Source organism: Dermochelys coriacea, chromosome 19 (genome assembly GCF_009764565.3).
Source record: "Dermochelys coriacea isolate rDerCor1 chromosome 19, rDerCor1.pri.v4, whole genome shotgun sequence".
Taxonomy (NCBI): domain Eukaryota; kingdom Metazoa; phylum Chordata; order Testudines; family Dermochelyidae; genus Dermochelys; species Dermochelys coriacea.
In genome coordinates this window covers 19,402,825-19,424,823 of record NC_050086.2, presented here as the reverse complement: position 1 = coordinate 19,424,823, position 21,999 = coordinate 19,402,825, and the positions used below count along the sequence as shown (strand labels likewise).

The window sequence follows — 21,999 nt, the reverse complement described above, 5'->3', positions numbered from 1 at the left end:
GGAAAGTAAGGCAAAACCCTCAAGTATTTTCAAAGTGACCTCAACTCTGGAAAATCAGAAAAGCTGAAATAAAAATAATATAAAACCTGAAATTGGTCTCATTAAAGGTGGTATTATTCAGGTATTACTAATGTGAACGATGAGTGTGCGGGAGAATTCAGATGAATACAGAGCTATTGGAAAAAGGTAATATTAAGTGGGGATAATATAAAACAATGGGAAAATTTATTTACAGGGGGCCCATGCCTGGGGTCTCAAGGCACCTAATAAAACTGGAACAGAACAACAAAAACCAGAGACACAACTTAATCCGACATATTGGGCATTGCAAGGACAGAATGCCTGTTAATGAATTTCATATTATATTAAAACATTGTCGGTTATAAACAGGTTGAATGAGTTCTACAGAAATTGCTGAAAGTCTTGAAAACCCGACACGGGCCGGTTCCAGAATACCTCTAAAACAGGGCTACGCTGAGATCTTCTAGGACAACGTGCACATACGTTTCTGATGCCTATACTGTACTAAACACATTCGCTCTGAAGTAACAGAGCTGCCCCCCGGCTAACAAACTGGTGCTAACCGAGTGAGAAAATTCGCTGAGTATTTAAGGAAAGCAGAAGCCATCGGCAGACTCTTTCTGCAAACGACAGCCAGGATCAGTCAAAGATCATGGTGGGTGAAACAACTCCAAGCTTGATCAGGAAGCTTCTGTTCACTATTTGCAGTTTACGTCTCCATGGTCAGGAAAATGGTTTCGTTTTAGAAACTTGGAAGATTCCTCGGAGTAAACCGAGCAAAAACCGATCTGCCCCGGAGAGGGCTCTGATCAAAATAATTATGTCTGACGCAGAAGAATTCTCTACTTGTTCCCGCATTTAACCATTTAAATTCCCTGCTCAACAAGCACACGGGAGACATTTCCATTAACAATTGTGAACGTTCCGCTTAAACCACCCTCCTCAGTGACAGACTCAAGAGCGGGAGACCATTTTCCGTTCACACCGCGAGTTAACTCGACCTCCACGGAGCCCTCCGGTGCCAGGACTTTTGCGCAAACCGCAGGGACTTTGTTTAGCCCCCGTGGGTGTTCCAGGGGCGCTGGGATTTCTGAGTCAGCATTGCCGCAGCCCCGTCTCCCCGGCCAAGGAAACAAGGCTGGGAGAGCTCGCCTGCCAGCGGCTGCTCCTGGTGCGGGGACTTGCTGGGCTCAGGCTCCCCGCTGGGCTGCAGGGCGGGAGCTGTCCCCGGCCCCGCACGGAAACGCCGCGGCCCCCGGCCCGCCCGCATGTCCGCGGCTGGCGGGGCGGGCTCGGAGCGCGGCGCTCCGCGGGGACCTGCGGCCAGAAGTTCCAACCCCGACTCCGGAGGAATCTCCCGAGCAAAGCGACTGCCGGGGGCCTCGCCGCCCCGCTCCCAACGCGCCCTTGGCGGCGGCGGCGGCTCCCCCTGCCCCGCCTGGGCTGCCGCTGGCCCCGCGAACAAAGCCAACGCCGCCCCCGCCCCGCCCCGCCCCGGCCGGCCGGCCGCGCCGGCTCCGGCCGCCCCCTCCCCCAGGACCCGGCCCGCTCCCCGCAGACCCTGGCCGGCCCCGAGCCCGCGTCCCGCCGGGAACTTGCCCGAGTCCCGGGGACGGAGCCTCCTGCCAGGCAGCCGGGTCCCGCCTCTCGCCGCCCGGGGGCTCCTGCTGGAGCCGCGCGGCGCCCTCCGCAGCGGCAGGCGGCCCGCTGGCTCCGGCTCGGGCTCGGGCTCCTGACAATGAGAGGCGGGGACCAGCCCGGGCTGGCGGCCTGACGTCAGGGGAGCCGCGGGGCGGGGGGCGCTGGCTTCCCGGGCGGGCCGCGGCGGCGGGGGCGGACAGGCCGGTCCGGGAGCGGGGCGCCGCAGAGGGGGCACCCCGGCTGGTCCGGCGCGGGGCTTCGCAGCCCAGGGCCCCGGTTTATGGCTCGCGGGGCTTTGCCGCGGGCGGTGTCCGGCCGGGGCCGGGGCCGGGGCCTCGTCGGGCTGCCAACCCGCCAGAATTGTCCTGGAGGCTCCGGGATTTAAAGATCCATCTTTAATTAAAGATTAGGTCACGTGGTGACACCGCCAGGAATAGGTCCAACCAAAACTGAGAACTCAGCCCTTTGGAGAGCGAGAGCAGCGCGCTACTGGGGCCGGTAACACGCCGTCGCTGCCTAATTACAGCACCTGCAGCCAGGCCGTGGCCGGGAGAGCCCCGGGAAGTCGTGAAGGGAGGCAGAGCCTGGCCTGGGCATGTGCCTTTCCCTGACCTGGGGGAACCCTGCTGAACTTGCGCCTGGTTCGAGGAGTGCTGTGCACATGCCTGGATGGGTAAAATAATGTCTCTCCACAGTCCCTGCCCCTAGACACATGCCCTTAGCTGCAGTGCAGTCAATGGGATTTTCCCTCTAAGAAGTTGCCTATTTAATGATCTTTAAGGGTGCGCATAGAATGCCCTGCCTCATTCCCTACACAGTGCAAGCATTCGCTGAGGGAACAAACGTGTTTTGCAAGATGGTATTCTCTTGTGGTCAGCAAATTCTTCCACAGTAGAGATTTACCAGAAAAATAAACAGTACCAGTAATAATAATAATAAACCAAATAAACCCCAAGACACAATGTTAAGAGATATTACAGCTGGAAAGCATGTCAGGGAATGCCAAAATTGAGGATGCCTGTATCATGGTCACTCTGCCCTCTTGTGCATATGCATAGTGGCAGTATTTAATTACATAATCTTATGCTATTATTTCCGCAGAACCTCTGCCTCATTCTGTGCACTGACTGAACAGAGTGTGTGAAAGATGTAGAAATACTTAGATAATGAGACTGAAGCTATGGGGATCTTCACATTATTTTTGGAAGGCAAACTTAATTGTGATAGTTCCTACCATTCAATTTCTTCTCTTTGTAATCTGAACATTTTCTAACTTTTTTTTCACATATTTCTGCCCCTTAAACTTTTTGAGGTGTAGAATTTTATACATGTGCTTGTGGTGACATAAATGAAAACAATTGTGACAAACAATGCTAACATCTTGGTTATTTTTAATTTTTTTCCTTAACTAGCCTATGTACAATATTTTCTTAGCGCTACCTCTAATAGTTAGGTTTCATTCTAGCAGCTGTATTAGTCTGTATTGGCAAAAAGAAAAGGAGTACTTGTGGCACCTTAGAGATTAACAAATGTATTCGAGCATAAGCTTTCGTGAGCTACAGCTCATTTCATCGGATGCATTCAGTGGAAAATACAGGGGGGAGATTTATGTACATAGAGAACATGAAACAATGGGTGTTACCATACACACTGTAAGGAAATGGCCCACCTTGATTATCACTACAAAAGGTTTTCTTCCCCCACTTCCCCCCGCCCCCTCCTGCTGGTAATAGCTCATCTTAAGTGATCACTCTCCTTACAGTAAAAAGAAAAGGAGTTCTTGTGGCACCTTAGAGACTAACAAATTTATTAGAGCATAAGCTTTCGTGAGCTACAGCTCACTTCATCGGATGCATTGAGCTGTAGCTCACGAAAGCTTATGCTCTAATAAATTTGTTAGTCTCTAAGGTGCCACAAGTACTCCTTTTCTTTTTGAGAATACAGACTAACGCGGCTGCTACTCTGAAACCTCTCCTTACAGTGTGTATGGTAACACCATTGTTTCATGTTCTCTGTGTATATAAATCTCCCCACAGTATTTTCCACTGAATGCATCCGATGAAGTGAGCTGTAGCTCACAAAAGCTTACGCTCAAATAAATTTGTTAGTCTCTAAGGTGCCACAAGTACTCCTTTTCTTTTTTCTCTAATAGTTAGAACTTCTTCAAACTCCTAAATTAGCAAAAGATTTTATTTGTAACATTAAATTAGAAAATTAAATCTGTACCTTTGTGAGGGAAGAATATCCAGATAGTATAGATTTCATTTTCTGTACAATTGCAACTAAATCAGCCCAGCAGTTTAAGGTTTGAAAGAGTTAAAATGTCTCTCTTTTTTAAATTTTCCATAGCTCTAAAAGACTAGTGCATGGGTTAGTTATAAAAATAAATGAAAAACAACCCTTATTAGTATTAGCAAACACAACTTTTGTTTTCATCAGGGAGGTGACTGCTAAAACATTTCTCAGAAGCTGACATGAAACTTTCCAAGGAACAGTGTGAGGAGCAGGAATGGGACTGCTATGGCCTTGAAAACTCTGAAGCAGCAGTGGTTCTACAGCTGTTGCACTCCCAGGCTCAAGCTGAAGAGTGCTCATGTGCAGCTAGCAATAACAAACCTAAGCCAGGAAGAGGCACTCTCAACATTCCCAGGAAAGCAGTTATAGGACCAGATTCTCTGATGCATTGTTTGTGCTGATGTAACAGGAAAGGGGCAGGGAATTAGAAAGCAAGTTGTACCACCCTGATTCTCTACTTGGCCTTAGGTGCAGGCTAGAGTAGGCAGCATGGGCCTGCTCTAACCTGCACCAGCTGACTGTGGTCCGCAAGGGACCTTTTGCCAGCTGGGGATTGCCAAAGTATGTCCTGCTCTAGCCACTCCCTCTGTTCACTTGGTATCCCTAGCTAGGGATTTGCTGTTGGTCTCTGCTCCCTTTGTTCCACCTGCACCGTGCAAAGGGAGAGCACTCAACACTGAAAGAACTCAAATGTGAAATTGCAGAACTATTAATTATGGTTTGTAACCTGTCCTTTAAATCAGCTTCTGTACCCAATGACTGGAAGATAGCTAATGTTACGCCAATATCAAAGAAGGGCTCTAGAGATGATCCTGACAATTAAAGATCCTGTAAGTCTAACATCGGTACCGGGCAAATCAGTTGAAACAACAGTAAAGAATAAAATTGTCAGACACATAGAAGAACATAAATTGTTGTGCAAAAGTCAACATGGTTTCTGTAAAGGGAGATCATGTCTTACTAATCGATTAGAGGTCTTTGAAGGGGTCAACAAACATGTGGACAAGGGGGATCCAGTGGACATAGTGTACTTAGATTTCCAGAAAGCCTTTGACAAGGTCCCTTGCCAAAGGCTCTTATGTAAATTAAGTTGTCATGGGGTAACAGGGTGACCAGATGTCCCGATTTTATAGGGACAGTCCCAATTTTTGAGTCTTTTTCTTGTATAGGTTCCTATTACTCCCCACTCCCTGTCCCGATTTTTTACATTTGCTGTCTGGTCACCCTATGGCAGGGGTTCTCAAACTGGGGTTCGGGACCCTTCAAGGGGTCACAAGGTGATTACATGGGGGGTTGCGAGCTGTCAGCTTCCACCCCAAACCCCACTTTACCTCCAGCATTTATAATGGTGTTAAATATATAAAAAGTGTTTTTAATTTATAAGGGGGGGGGTCACACTCAGAGGCATGCTATGTGAAAGGGGTCACCAGTACAAAAGTTTGAGAACCACTGCCTTATGGGATAAGAGGGAAGATCCTTTCATGGATTGAGAACTGGTTAAAAAACAGGGAACAAAGCGTAGGAATAAATGGTAAATTTTCAGAATGGAGAGGGATATCTAGTGGTGTTCCCCAAGAGTCAGTCCTAGGACCAATCCTATTCAACTTATTCATAAATGATCTGGAGAAAGGGGTAAACAGTGAGGTGGCAAAGTTTGCAGATGAGACTGCTCAAGATAGTTAAAACCAAAGCAGACTGTGAAGAGCTTCAAAAAGATCTCACAAAACTAAGTGATTGGGCAACAAAATGGCAAATGAAATTTAATGTGGATAATGTAAAGTAATGCACACTGGAAAAAATAACCCCAACTATACATACAATATAATGGAGGCTCATTTAGCTACAATTAATGAGGAGAAAGATCTTGGAATCATCGTGGATAGTTCTCTAAAGAAGTCCACACAGTGTGCAGCGACAGTCAAAAAAGCTGGTTTCAGAGTAGCAGCCGTGTTAGTCTGTATTTGCAAAAAAGAAAAGGAGTACTTGTGGCACCTTAGAGACTAACAAATTTATTTGAGCATAAGCTTTCGATGCATCCGATGAAGTGGGCTGTAGCTCATGAAAGCTTATGCTCAAATAAATTTGTTAGTCTCTAAGGTGCCACAAGTCAAAAAAGCGAACAGGATGTTAGGAATCATTAAAAAAGAGATAGAGAGTAAGATGGAGAATATCTTATTGCCCTTATATAAATCCATGGTATGCCCACATCTTGAATACTGCGTACAGATGTGGTCTCCTCATCTCAAAAAAGATATACTGGCATTAGAAAAGGTTCAGAAAAGGGCAACTAAAATGATTAGGGGTTTGGAACGGGTCCCATATGAGGAGAGATTAAAGAGGCTAGGACTTTTCAGCTTGAAAAAGAGGAGACTAAGGGGTGATATGATAGAGGTATATAAAATCATGAGTGGTGTGGAGAAAGTGAATAAGGAAAAGTTATTTACTTGTTCCCATAATATAAGAACTAGAGGCCACCATATGAAATTAATGGGCAGCAGGTTTAAAACAAATAAAAGGAAGTGTTTGTAATTGTATTATATGAAAGGATAAACAACACTTCCCTATTCACTTCTCCATATCATTTATTATGTTATAGACCTGTATCATACCCCCCATTAGTCGTTTCTTTTTAAAATGAACAATCCCAGCTTTTTAAACTTCTTCTCATATGGAAGTTGTTCTATACCACCAATCATTTATGTTGCCCTTCTCTGTACCTTGTGCAATTCTTATGTATCTTTTTTTTTCTAATGGTTCCTAACATTGTTTGCTTTTTTATCTGCTGCTGCACATTGAGCGGATGTTTTCAGAGGGCTATCCACGATGATGCCAAGATTTCTTTCTTAAATGGTAACAGCTAATTGAGACCCCATCGTTTTGGATGTATAGTTGGAATTAGGTTTTGCACTGTGTATTACTTTGCACTTATCAATGCTAACCTTCATTTGTCATTTTGTTACTCAGTTTTGTGAGATCCCTTTGAAACTCTTTGCACTCAGTTTTGGATTTAACTATCTTGAGGAATTTAGTATCATCTGCAAACTTTGCTACCTCACTGTTTACTCCTTTTTCCAGACCATTCCTGAATATGTTGAACAGCACAGGTCCCAGTACAGATTCTTGGGAGATCCTGCTATTTACCACTTTCCATTGTGAAAACAGGCTATTTATTCCTTCATTTTGTTTCCTAGCTTTTAACCAGTTACTGATTCATGAGAGGACTTTTGCTCTTATCACATGACTAGTTTGTTTATTTTATTTTATTTGAATTTGTACTATAGTGCAATACATTAAAAAGTACCCATCCAATACTCTGGGGCTCTGGGCAATCTTTTAAAAATACACGAATTAATAAACACACCCATCAATTATCCCACATCAAATACAAAGAAATAACAAGCAACAAAATAAATTTAAGAATTTAGCTTCCCCACACAATCCGAACCAGACTTCCACACCAACACTACCTAGCCCAATCAACACCCGTCTTTTCACGAAGCAGAGAGAGAAGGTGGGTGTTGTAGTATGCCCTAAAGGTTAACAAACTTGAGCTTTTATGGACCATGGGGAAGTGAATTCCAAGGGCCCAGGTCCCTGGTGGAGAAGTCCTGCCAGTTGCCCCCTCTTATCCTAATGGGACTCCAGCTCAGGCACCTCCATTGACTGCAGTTGTGGCAGTGTGTCATGATAGGCAGCTCCCAGGCCACTGAGTTCATTTTAGATCAAAGCCAACTTCTTAAAATCAAACCAGAAACCAACAGGCAGCCAGTGCAGGTGGCACAGCAACGATTCAATATACACATGTAAAGAGACACTGCTAGCAGGTGAGCAACGGATTCTGAACACTGCAGTTTCTGGAAGAATTTGAGAGGTAGCCCCATGCAGAGAGCATTTCAGTGTCTGAGGCCATGTCTACACTATCCTACTTACGTTACACTGGCATAAGTGGTCGTCTGCACAGCGCTATGTCTGAGAGAGCTTCTCCTGCCGCTCATTGGGGGTGGTTTAATTATGTTGATGGGAAAGCTCTACTGCATAGAGTGGACTACAGGAGAGATCTTACAGAGGCTCAGCTGCAGCGGTACAGCTGTGCGGCTGTAAGCTCTAGTATAGATGTAGCCTGAGATTCAAGTGATAAAGGCAGGTGTTGCCTCCTCACTGTCTTACATGGAAAATGATCAACTTGGTTGTAGCTGCTCCTTGACCTAGAGGCAGCAGAGAGTCTAACCAGATGCCCAGACTGCAAACCAAATCACCCAAAGGAGGCACACACCCTCTATTACAGAAATTATCTCTGCTTGCCCCAGCCCACCAATCTCATTTCAGTCTTATCTGGATCAACTCTCAGCATGTTTGTTCATGTGCCTCAGGGGTTTGAAGCAGAGAGTTGAACTTTGTCAGCAGATAGTACCAGGGCCTGAAAGGTGCATTCCAGTCTCCCTGTGAAAATCCTGTCCGGGCTTGGTGAAGTTGTGCATCACAGGAAGCTGAAAGTTAATCATGTTCCCGAGAGTTTTATTATTCTATCAAAATTTCAAACCTTTGCCATGATGCATTGCACGTGAACTCAACTTCAGTCATTTCCAGCCTGCCAGTGGGAAATGCACTCAGCAGCCATTTAGACAGGGTTTTCTTGGAGACAACAGATCCTACTGAATCAGTATCAAGTGGAAAGGGCTGGTTAACTTTCTAATGGCTTTAGTCTGCTGCAGAAAAAAAAACCTAGTCACTTTTCTTTTACATTGAACTTGTGCTGAAGATCTGTGCTCAGATAGGCATTGGGGAATAGTGGCAGGGTGATTGACTAATAAAGGTGAAACACAGAAAGATTCAACCTGTGACAGGAATGGGTGAGTCCGTTAGAAATTAGTACCTAGTTGTCAATCACTACATCCTGAAGCTCAGTCACTCCCAGCCCTTGTCCATATACAAAAGTTACAGCAATATCTTTCCTTTTTTTCCAGCAGAAACTGCCTTGGACCCAGACACAAATTGTTCTATATGGATTTATTTCATCACTTTAAATAATTAAACTACTTTGGAATCAACTTCACTATTTTGGTGAGAGTTATATTGGTGGAAGATCCATGTGAATGCATCCCCTTTGCAATTTAACCTCACTGATTCAGTCAGTCCCCCCCTTCTATTCCACACTGCATCTGCTCACATTTGAAGTGACCTGTCTGGTTTCATATGTGCTCTCCAGTGCTCTGGGGTAATCTGAACTGGATGGTCCCTCTCTGCTGAAATCACATTCCCTGCTATCACAGGGTCTTGGGTATTGGTGGCACCTCAACCCCTCCCATTCTCTGCCCAAGCCACACAACTGTTTAGTCTTCTGAGGACTGAAATGCTTTCGTTTAACTGAAGTCACTTTCAATGTAGGGTATTTGGTGGAACTTAATGACCTGCAGTATACAGGATGTCAAACAGATGATCTAATGGTCCCTTCTGGCCTCAAACACTATGGATCTGTGACATGCTACTGGTATTCACTTAAGAGCATCTCTCTGTGACTGGAACTCATTGCAAGTGCACAGATTTTGAGGCCATCACCACAACAATGCCCTGGACTTCCTTTCCCGCTGGGCAGAGAAGCACATCCAGTCTCCCCTCTCCAATAGATTCCAGAATGCCCAGATTTAGCGGAGGCTGTTGGAGCCAATGAGGGAGATGAAGTACTCCCAGGATTAGTCCCAGTGCTAGAGCAGAAGCAAGGGGTTGCAGCAGAACTATACAAATACAAAGGGCAGCAATAGGATTTCTAGCAATTTGCACACTACATGTGTATACTGTGAGGAGCTCAGTGGCATTTTTGCCCAAGTGCCCACCACTGGACCCTAGTTTATGCTGAATAATCTGGCCTTGGGCCACAAGGAGGCAGAGGCACAGATGGCTGAGCAAGCAGGGAGTCTCAGGAAGAGCATTCCCTAAACAGCCAAGACCTCCTTGGCATGCTTGAGACTCAGCAGGAGACCCAGCTGGAGGTGACTCTAGAGAGTGGGTGAGGGGATCTCACCTGGAATGTGCTTAGTGCAGTATTACGACACTGTCCAGCTAATGTCGATCTAGAGGCTTTCGGAAACTTTTGGAGTGTCCTCCGCCGTGCCTGCTTGCAGTCTGGCAGATGTAGCTACAGATTTGTATTTCTATCCCATAGGGATCGGTTCTTGACCCTACGGTATTTAATATTTTTATCAGTGATTGGGAAGTAAACATAAAATTATCCCTGATAAAGTTTGTAGATGGCACAGTAATTGGTGCAGTTGTAAATAATGAAGCGGACAGGTCATTGATACAGAGCGATCTGGATCTCTTGGTAAGCTGAGCACAAGCAAACAATTTTCTTTTAATACAGCCAAATGTAAATGTCTACATCTAGGAACAAAGAATGTGGCCACACTTACAGGATGGGAGACTCTATCCTGGAAAACTGTGCCTGAAAAAGATGTGGGAGCCATGGTGGATAATCAGCTGAACATGAGCCCCCAGTGCAATGCTGTGGTCAAAAGGGTTAATGTGATCCTGGGATGTATAAATAGGGGAATCTTCAGTAGGAGGAGAGAAGTTATTTTACCTCTGTATCTGGCACTGGTGAGACAGCTGCAGGAATACTGTGTCCAGTTCTTGTGCACACAATTAAAGATGATGTTGATAAATCAGAGAGCGTTCAGAGAAATGATGATTAAAGGATAGACTCAAGGAGCTCAATCTATATAGCTTAACAAAGAGGAGGCTGAGGAGTGTCTTATTACAGTTTGTAAGTACCTACATGAGGAACAAATATGTGATAATCGGGTCCTCAATCGAGCAGACAAAGGTCTAACAAAATATGATGACTGAAAGTTGAAGCTAGAAAAATTCAAACTGAAAATAAGGTGCAAATTTTTAACAGCAAAGATAATTACATAAGAACAGCCATACTAGGTCAGAACAAAGGTCCATCTAGCCCACTATCCTGTCTTTTGACAAAAAGAAAAGGAGTACTTGTGGCACCTTAGAGACTAACAAATTTATTAGAACATAAGCTTTCGTGAGCTACAGCTCACTTCATCAGATGCATTTGGTGGAAAAAACAGAGGGGAGATTGATATACACACACAGAGAACATGAAACAATGGGTTTATCATACACACTGTAAGGAGAGTGATCACTTAAGATAAGCCATCACCAGCAGCGGGGGTGGGGGGGGAAGGAGGAAAACCTTTCATGGTGACAAGCAAGGTAGGCTATTTCCAGCAGTTAACAAGAATATCTGAGGAACAGTGGGGGGGAGAAATACCATGGGGAAATAGTTTTACTTTGTGTAATGACTCATCCATTCCCAGTCTCTATTCAAGCCTAAGTTAATTGTATCCAGTTTGCAAATTAATTCCAATTCAGCAGTCTCTCGTTGGAGTCTGTTTTTGAAGCTTTTTTGTTGAAGTATAGCCACTCTTAGGTCTGTAATCGAGTGACCAGAGAGCTTGAAGTGTTCTCCAACTGGTTTTTGAATGTTATAATTCTTGACGTCTGATTTGTGTCCATTCATTCTTTTATGTAGAGACTGTCCAGTTTGACCAATGTACATGGCAGAGGGGCATTGCTGGCACATAATGGCATATATCACATTGGTAGATGCGCAGGTGAACGAGCCTCTGATAGTGTGGCTGATGTGATTAGGCCCTATGATGGTATCCCCTGAATAGATATGTGCACAGAGTTGGCAACAGGCTTTGTTGCAAGGATAGGTTCCTGGGTTGGTGGTTCTGTTGTGTGGTGTGTGGTTGCTGGAGAGTATTTGCTTCAGATTGGGGGGCTGTCTGTAAGCAAGGACTGGCCTGTCTCCCAGGATCTGTGAGAGTGATGGGTCATCCTTCAGGATAGGTTGTAGATCCTTGATGATGCGTTGGAGAGGTTTTAGTTGGGGGCTGAAGGTGATGGCTAGTGGTGTTCTGTTATTTTCTTTGTTGGGCCTGTCCTGTAGTAGGTGACTTCTGGGTACTCTTCTGGCTCTGTCAATCTGTTTCTTCACTTCAGCAGGTGGGTATTGTAGTTGTAGGAATGCATGATAGAGATCTTGTAGGTGTTTGTCTCTGTCTGAGGGGTTGGAGCAAATGCGGTTATATCGTAGCGCTTGGCTGTAGACAATGGATTGTGTGGTATGATGTGGATGAAAGCTAGAGGCATGTAGGTAGGAATAGCGGTCAGTAGGTTTCCGATATAGGGTGGTGTTTATGTGACCATCGCTTATTAGCACCGTAGTGTCCAGGAAGTGGATCTCTTGTGTGGACTGGTCCAGGCTGAGGTTGATGGTGGGATGGAAATTGTTGAAATCATGGTGGAATTCCTCAAGGGCTTCTTTTCCATGGGTCCAGATGATGAAGATGTCATCAATGTAGCGCAAGTAGAGTAGGGGCATTAGGAGACGAGAGCTGAGGAAGCGTTGTTCTAAGTCAGCCATAAAAATGTTGGCATACTGTGGGGCCATGCGGGTACCCATCGCAGTGCTGCTGATTTGAAGGTATACATTGTCCCCAAATGTGAAATAGTTATGGGTGAGGACAAAGTCACAAAGTTCAGCCACCAGGTTAGCCGTGACATTATCGGGGATACTGTTCCTGACGGCTTGTAGCCCATCTTTGTGTGGAATGTTGGTGTAGAGGCTTCTACATCCATAGTGGCCAGGATGGTGTTTTTAGGAAGATCAACAATGGACTGTAGTTTCCTCAGGAAGTCAGTGGTGTCTCGAAGATATCTGGGAGTGCTGGTAACGAAGGGCCTGAGGAGGGAGTCTACATAGCCAGACCATCCTGCTGTCAGGGTGCCAATGCCTGAGATGATGGGGCGTCCAGGATTTCCAGGTTTATGGATCTTGGGTAGCAGATAGAATACCCCAGGTCGGGGCTCCAGGGGTGTGTCTGTGCGGATTTGTTCTTGTGCTTTTTCAGGAGTTTCTTGAGCAAATGCTGTAGTTTCTTTTGGTAACTCTCAGTGGGATCAGAAGGTAATGGCTTGTAGAAAGTGGTGTTGGAGAGCTGCCTAGTAGCCTCTTGTTCATACTCTGACCTATTCATGACGACGACAGCACCTCCTTTGTCAGCCTTTTTGATTATGATGTCAGAGTTGTTTCTGAGGCTGTGGATGGCATTGTGTTCTGCATGGCTGAGGTTATGGGGCGAGCGATGCTGCTTTTCCACAATTTCAGCTCGTGCACGTCAGCGGAAGCACTCTATGTAGAAGTCCAGGCTGCTGTTTCGACCATCAGGAGGAGTCCACCCAGAATCCTTCTTTTTGTAGTGTTGGTAGGAAGGTCTCTGTGGGTTAATATGTTGGTCAGAGGTGTGTTGGAAATATTCCTTGAGTCGGAGACGTCGAAAATAGGATTCTAGGTTACCACAGAACTGTATCATGTTCGTGGGGGTGGAGGGGCAAAAGGAGAGGCCCCGAGATAGGACAGATTCTTCTGCTGGGCTAAGAGTATAGTTGGATAGATTAACAATATTGCTGCGTGGGTTACGGGAACCACTGTTGTGGCCCCTTGTGGCATGTAGTAGTTTAGATAGCTTAGTGTCCTTTTTCTTTTGTAGATAAGCAAAGTGTGTGTTGTAAATGGCTTGTCTAGTTTTTGTAAAGTCCAGCCACGAGGAAGTTTGTGTGGAAGCTTGGTTCTTTATGAGAGTATCCAGTTTTGAGAGCTCATTCTTAATCTTTCCCTGTTGGCTGTAGAGGATGCTGACCAGGTGGTTCTGCAGTTTCTTTGAGAGCGTGTGGCACAAGCTGACAGCATAGTCTGTGTGGTATGTAGATTGTAATGGATTTTTTACCTTCAGTCCTTTCAGTATGATGTCCATCTGTTTGCATTTGGAGAGGAAGATGATGTCTGTCTGTATCTGTACGAGTATTTTCATTAAGTTGACAGATTTCCATTCTATACGGCTAAATTCAGTGCCTTGCATAATGACAGGTTTCAGAGTAGCAGCCGTGTTAGTCTATATTTGCAAAAAGAAATGGCACCTTAGAGACTAACAAAATTATTAGAGCATAAGCTTTCGTGAGCTACAGCTCACTTCATCAGATGCATTTGGTGGAAAAAACAGAGGGGAGATTGATATACACACACAGAGAACATGAAACAATGGGTTTATCATACACACTGTAAGGAGAGTGATCACTTAAGATAAGCCATCACCAGCAGCGACGGGGGGGGAAGGAGGAAAACCTTTCATGGTGACAAGCAAGGTAGGCTAATTCCAGCAGTTAACAAGAATATGCATCCGATGAAGTGAGCTGTAGCTCACGAAAGCTTATGCTCTAATAAATTTGTTAGTCTCTAAGGTGCCACAAGTACTCCTTTTCTTTTTGCGAATACAGACTAACACGGCTGCTACTCTGAAAAAAGAATATCAGAGGAACAGTGGGGGGTGGGGTGGGAGGGAGAAATACCATGGGGAAATAGTTTTACTTTGTGTAATGACTCATCCATTCCCAGTCTCTATTCAAGCCTAAGTTAATTGTATCCAGTTTGCAAATTAATTCCAATTCAGCAGTCTCTCGTTGGAGTCTGTTTTTGAAGCTTTTTTGTTGAAGGATAGCCACTTTTAGGTCTGTAATCGAGTGACCAGAGAGATTGAAGTGTTCTCCAACTGGTTTTTGAATGTTATAATTCTTGACGTCTGATTTGTGTCCATTCATTCTTTTACGTAGAGACTGTCCAGTTTGGCCAATGTACATGGCAGAGGGGCATTGCTGGCACATGATGGCATATATCACATTGGTAGATGCGCAGGTGAACGAGCCTCTGATAGTGTGGCTGATGTGATTAGGCCCTATGATGGTATCCCCTGAATAGATATGTGGACAGAGTTGGCAACGGGCTTTGTTGCAAGTATAGGTTCCTGGGTTGGTGGTTCTGTTGTGTGGTGTGTGGTTGCTGGAGAGTATTTGCTTCAGATTGGGGGGCTGTCTGTAAGCAAGGACTGGCCTGTCTCCCAAGATCTGTGAGAGTGATGGTTCGTCCTTCAGGATAGGTTGTAGATCCTTGATGATGCGTTGGAGAGGTTTTAGTTGGGGGCTGAAGGTGATGGCTAGTGGTGTTCTGTTATTTTCTTTGTTGGGCCTGTCCTGTAGTAGGTGACTTCTGGGTACTCTTCTGGCTCTGTCAATCTGTTTCTTCACTTCAGCAGGTGGGGAAATGTTATCTATCGCTTCACGTAACACAAGAACTAGGGGTCACCTAATGAAATTAATAAGCAGTAGTTTTAAAACAAACATAAGGAAGTACTTCACACAATGCACAGTCAATCTGTGGAACTTGTTGCCAGGGGATATTGTGAAGGCCAAAAGTATAACTGGGTAAAAAAAAGAATTAGATAAATTCATGGAGGATAGGTCCATCAATGGCTATTACCCAAGATGGTCTGGGATGCCACTGTATGTTCTGGGTGTCCCTAAACCTCTCACTATCAGAAGCTGGGACTGGATGACAGGATGGATTACTTGATGATTACCTGTTCTGGTCATTCCCTCTCAAGCACCTGGCATTGGCCACTGTCGGAAGACAGGATACTGAGCTAGATGGACCATTGGTCTGACCCAATATGGCCGTTCTTATGCTATGATTCAGGAGTACCCTCATCTCTGGAACATTTTTCTCCAGCTTCCCCAAAATGAAAGTCATTACCATATTCTCTGAATAGCTCATAATTTATCCTCAGAACAGTCCTGTAGCACAGAGCTTTTATCCCCACTTGACAGTTGGGGAACTGAGGCACAGTGAGACTAAGTGACTTATCCCAGGTCATAGAGAGGGTCTGTGGCAGAGCAGGAAAAGAATCTGGGTGAATGGGCAACATGATGGCAAATAAAATGTAATGTCATAGAGTCATAGAATCTCAGAGTTTCAGGCCAGCACGGACCACTAGATCATCCAGTCTGACCTTTACCACCACCACTCAGCACCTGACAACAACACAGCAATGGAAACGAAAGCAAATTAAATTAGACCCACAGGAGACTACTCTGTTATGTGCCACAGTCAGAGAACAGGAGGGACTGAGGTGTACCAGTCCCCAAGACCCCTGCAATGGCAGGGAAATGATTAAGTGAGATATACCTAGATAATCCCACCAAGTAACCTGCACCCACACACCGCAGGGGAAGGCAAAAGAACCCCAGAGACACTGCCAACTTGACCTGGGAAAAAATCATTCCTGACCCCACATATAGTGATCAGTTAGACCCTTAACATGTGAGTAAGAACCAGTCAGCCAAGCACCTGAGAGAGAGAATGCTTGGTGTTGCCTCAGAGCCCTGGCCCACCTCACCCAACCATGTCCCATCTCCAGCCATGACCATCCCTGATACTTCCATGGAAGGGGATAAAATATACCTCCCAGAATACACTGGGAAGAAAAATTCCCTTCCTGACCCTTGCCAGTGGCTGGCTGAAACCCTGAAGAATGAGCTTTAGGAACATAAGACACAAACTGGAAGTGAGCCCCCGGGCTATTGAGCCCTGCTCACTACCATCATAAGCAACCCTGTCATACAATTGCACTCATACATTTGTCCAGCTGGCTCTTAAAGCTAAGTTAGTTGTTTGCTCCCACAACTCCTGTTTGGAGGCTGTTTGAGAACCTCACTCTTCTGAGGGTTAGAAACCTTCTAATTTCCATCCTGCTACTGTTCATGGCCAGTTTATATCCATTTGTTCTTGTGCCAACATTGTCCTATAGCTTAAATAGCTCTTCATCCTCCCTGAGATTTACTCCCCTAGTGTTTTATACAGAACAATCAGATCCCCTCAGCCTTCTTTTTGATAGACTAAACAAGCCAAGCTCTTCCAGTCTCCTCTAATAAAACAGGCCCTCCAGTCCCCTAATTCTCCTAGTAGTTCTTATCTGCACCTGTTCCAGTTTGAATTAATCTTTCTTGAACACGAGTGACCAGAACAGTACATAGTATTCCAGATGAGGTCTTACCACTGCCTGGTACATTCTAGGATCACATTTGCCTTTTTCAAGGCCACATCACATTGTTGGCTTATAGTCATTCTGTGAGCAACCCCGCACACCCAGGTCTCTCTACTCCTCTGTTGCTTCTAACTGATGAGCCACCATCTTGTAGAATAAATTCTTATTATTACACTCTAGGTGCATGACCTTGCACTTTGTACTGTTGAATTTTGTCCCAGTGTTCAAGGCCATCCAGATTTTCCTGTGTAATATTCGGATCCTCCTCTGTCTTGACAATGCCTCCAAACTTCGTATTATCAGCAAATTTCATTAGCGCACTCCCACTTTTTGTGCCATGGTCATTAATAAAAATATTGAATAATATTGGTCCCAAGAATGATCCTTGAGGAAATTCACTAATAACCTCCCTCCAATCTGATATATCACCTTTCAGTATAACCAGCTGCTTTCTCCTCTTTAGCCAATTCCTTATCCACCTTACAATTCTTGTACTAATTCCATCATCTTCTGTAATTTAACTAATAATTTCCCATGTAGTACCATGGCAAATGCTTTACTGAAGTTCAAATATATTAAATTTACTTCACTTGTCTTATCTAGTTACTTTCTCAAAGAAGGAAATCAGGTTAGTTTAACATGATCTACCTTTGGCAAACACATGTTGTATGAGATAACCTTTACTGTTTATCTTTATTAATTTAATTTTTCTTTCCTTCACAATTTGCTCTAAAACCCTGCATACTACTGAGGTCAGACTAACAGCTCTGTACTTTCCCGAATTGCTTTCCCCCCTCTTTCTTAAATATAGGTACACCATTAACTAGTCTCCAGTCATATGGTACTACCCACAAATAGATAGATTTATTAAAATCCTTGCTACTGGACTAGCAATCTCATGTGTCAGTTCTTTCAGTATTCTGGGATGGAAATTATCCCGTCCCCTCAGTTTGAGCACTTTAAGCTCTTTAAGACTTTCTTCCCACTCACACGTGGTAATTTCCATTTCTAGACACTCATTTTCAACAGCCCTGTTGCCTTCATGCACATGTTCCATGTTATCATCATTATGGAAAACTAAAGCAAAGTATTCACTTAATTTCTGAGCTATACCTAGATTCTCTGTAATCTTCTTCCCATCCATGCTGCATAACCTCATGCATCCTTATTCTCTTTTATTTATATAACTCTGAAACCTTTTATTGTTTATTTTAATTGCCTTGGCAAGAGCTAATTTATCTTGACTTTTAGCAATTCTCACTTTATTCCTCATTTTCTAGTCTCCATGATATAGTTTTCTTCACTGACCAACCCCTTTTTCCATTCCCTATAGGTCTCTGCTTACTTCTAATAACCGTTTTAAGATGGTTATTCATCTAACTGGGTCTGGAGTCTTTCTCTACAAGTTTTTCCTCTTGCCTGAGATTCAAATTTTGGATAGTTTTTGCATAGCTGATTTGAAGAAATTCCAAGTCTCCTCTGCATTTAAGTCCTTGAGCTCTCCAGTCCAGCTGACTTCTTTAACTAACTCCCTTAATTTCCCAAAATCTGCCCTTTTGAAATAAAAAACCATAATTGACTACCTGGTTTTGATGATCCTTCCATTTCATTTAAACTGAATCAACTTTTGATTATGCAATCTAAGGTTATTTCCTATGGCCAGCTCTTCTTATGATGTCCTCACCACTTACTAAAACCAAGTCTAAAATTGAATCACCTCGTTTTGGTTCAGTGATTCTTTGATGAAGAAAACTGTTATTATCACATCCAGGAATAAGTGGGCCTACTAGTTTAAGCAACATTTATTCTCCAGTCTATATCTGGAGAGTTAAAGTCTCCCATTATGACACACTTCCCAGAAGTCTTTCTAATAATATTAAAGAGATCTCTCTCTATAGCAGAGTCTGACTGTGGGGGTCTGTAGCAGACCCCTAACACTATCCAAGCTGAACCTCTTTTACAATCCTTCCCCAATGGATTTTGACTAGGACTCTTAATTAATTGCAGTTAACTCACATGATTAACTAAAAAAAATTAATCACGGTTAAAAACATTAATCATGATTAATTGCAGTTTTAGTCACACTGTTAAACAAGAGACTACCAATTGAAATTTATTAAATATTTTGATGTTTTTCTACATTTTCATATATATCTTGTATTCTGTGTTGTAATTGAAATCAAAATATATTTTGATGACAAATATTTGTACTGTAAAAATGATAAACAGAAGAAATAGTATTTTTCAATTCAGCTCATACTCGTACTGTAGTGCAATCACTTTGTCATGAAAGTGCAACTTACAAATGTAGATTTTTTTGTTACATAACTGCACTCAAAAACAAAACAATGTAAAACTTCAGAGGCTACAAGTCCACTCAGTTCTACTTCTTGTATAGCCAATCACTAAGACAAACAAGTTTGTTTACATTTACAGGAGTTAATGATGCCCTTTTCTTATTTACAGTGTCACCAAAAAGTGAGAACAGGCATTTGCATGTCAATTTTGAGGCCAGCATTGCAAGGTATTTATGTGCCAGATATACTAAACATTCGTATGCCCCTTCATGCTTTGACCACCATTCCGGAGGACATGCTTCCATGCTGATGACACATGTAGGGTGACCAGACAGCAAATGTGAAAAATCGGGACGGTGGTGTGTGGGGGTAATAGAAGCCTATATAAGAAAAAGACCCCAAAATGGGGACTGTCCCTATAAAATTGGGACATCTGATCACTTTAGACACTCATTAAAAAATAATGCATTAATTAAATTTGTGACTGAACTCCTTGAGAAAGAATTCTATGTCCCCTGCTCTGTTTTACTCACATTCTGCCATATATTTCATGTTATAGCAGTCTTGGATGATGACCCAGCACGTTGTTCATTTTAAGAACACTTTCACTGCAGATTTCATAAAACTCAAAGAAGATACCAATGTGAGACTTCTAAAGATAGCTACAGCACTCAACCCAAGATTTAAGAATCTGAAGTACCTTCCAAAATCTGAGAGGACGAGGTAGGGAGCATGCTTTCAGAAGTCTTAAAAGAGCAACACTCTGACGCAGAAACTACAGAACCCAAACCACCAAAAAAGAAAATCAACCTTCTGCTGGTGACATCTGACTCAGATAATGAAAATAAACATGTGTCCACACTGCTTTGGATGGTTTTTAAGCAGAACCCGTCATCAACATGGATGCATGTCCCCTGGAATGGTAGTTGAAGCATGAGCATCTGGCATGTAAATATTGTGATAAAGTTCCTCCTCTACCTTGGTGGGTCCTGCACTTATTGGCGGATTTTGCTCGCCTTAGAGATTCACGGTAGCCCTCAGTTTGGCCACTTTCGTGGCTCAAATCCACTGTTCAGTCAGATAACCTCATCACAGGCCAGCATGGGAAAAAAAGAGTAAGAACAATCCCCACAGTTTCTGCTGATGCACCATGTGGGTTGGGGAACAGCCCAGAGACCTTCACCTCTGATGGAACTTCCTGTGTTGGGTCCGGAGTTGGGAGGTTTGGGGGGAATCCAGGCCCGCCCTCTACCCTGGGTTCCAGCCCAGGGCCCTGTGGACTGCAGCTGTCTAGAGTGCCTCCTGGAACAGCTGTGCGACAGCTGCAACTCACTGGGCTACTTCCCCATGGCCTCCTCCCAACACCTTCTTTATTCTCACCACAGGACCTTCCTCCTGATGTCTGTTAACGCTTGTACTCCTCAGTCCTCCAGCAGCACATCCTCTCACTCCCAGCTCCTTACACACACACCTCACTAACTGGAGTGACAGCCTTTTTAAACCAGGTGTCCTGATTAGCCTTAATTAATTCTAGCAGCTTCCCAATTGGCTACAGGTGTCCTAATTAGCCTTCCTGCCTTAACTGGTTCTAGAAAGTTCCTGAGTGTTCTGGAATAGTCCCTGTTATCTTACCCAGGGAAAAGGGACCTGCTTAACCTGGAACTAATGTATCTACCTTCAACCACTCTCTTGTAGCCATCTGTCCTGACCCATCACAATATCTTGTGATGCCAGCTACAGCAATGCCCTGAGAACACCTGTTCTCATTTTCGGGTGACAATGTAAACAAGAAACGGGCAGCATTATCTCCTGCAAATGTAAACAAACTTGTTGGTCTGAGCAATTGGCTGAAAAAGAAGTAGGACTGAATGGACTTGCAAGCTCTAAAATTTTACATTGTTTTATTTTTGAGTGCAGTATTTTTGTACAAAATTCTATATTTGTAAGTTCAACTTTCATGATAAAGAGATTGCATTACAGTACTTTTATTGGGTGAATTGAAAAATACTATTTCTTTTGTCTTTTTACAGAGCAAATACTTTTAATCAAAAATTAATAAAAAGTGATCACTGTACACTTTGTATTCTGTGTTGTAATTGAAATCAATATATTTGAAAATGTATAAAACATCCAAAAATATTTTAATAAATGGTATTCTATTATTGTTTAAGTGCAATTAATCGTGGTTGATTTTTTTAATCGCTTGAGAGACCTAATTTTGACCCATACAGATTCTGTATTGTCCATACCGTTACTTCATGTTTCTTTACAGTTTACTGTTTTGTTGATGTCAACACTCCCCCATCACCTTTACCATTATTCCTCTCTCTCTTAAACAGAATCTACCCTTCAATGTCTGTATTCCAGTCATGAGTGCTAGTCCATCATGTTTCTGTAGTCCCTACACTATCTGGTCTGACGTCCTGCACCATTTTATTGCCCACTCCTTGCATTTGTGTACAAGCATTTCAGTTGTTTCCTTTGGACTTCACCCAGTTTTCTAGCTTGTGGTGTTCCATTATCGCTTTACTAGATCTTCCTTCAGCTGATTTTCCTGCTCCTGTGTTTTAAAGCCAGGCATGAAGATTTCATGAGTCTCTCCCAACCTTTTCTCCTCATCTCCTACATTAAAGTCCTTCTTATCAATTGTGCCAGCCTTGATCCGAGAAGGTTAAAACCCCATGTACTAAAGTGTAGTCCATCAGTTCAGAAAAGTCATCTTTTCATAAATGTTTCCCAATGGTCAATCATCCGAAAACCTTCCTCATAGCACCAATCCTTCAGCCACCTTT

General features: G+C 43.7%; 1 protein-coding gene and 1 long non-coding RNA gene across 3 annotated transcripts in view; one reads left to right on the top strand and one right to left on the bottom strand.

The window, feature by feature from the left end:
- LUZP1 (leucine zipper protein 1) overlaps nt 1–1,781 on the bottom strand; it is a 75,672-nt gene extending 73,891 nt beyond the window's left edge. Inside the window, 1 exon segment of the mRNA XM_043506235.1 lies at nt 1,621–1,781. The gene's annotated coding sequence lies outside the window, so the exon portion shown is untranslated.
- On the top strand, nt 532–2,877 carry LOC122458305. 2 transcript variants are annotated; one of them, XR_006278285.1, is made up of 2 exons: nt 532–1,084; nt 2,764–2,877. It is a non-coding gene; the product is annotated as an uncharacterized LOC122458305 (long non-coding RNA). The 2 variants fall into 2 exon arrangements; XR_006278286.1 differs by lacking the exon at nt 532–1,084 and adding an exon at nt 2,323–2,690.
- The last annotated feature ends 19,122 nt before the right edge of the window (nt 2,878–21,999 follow it).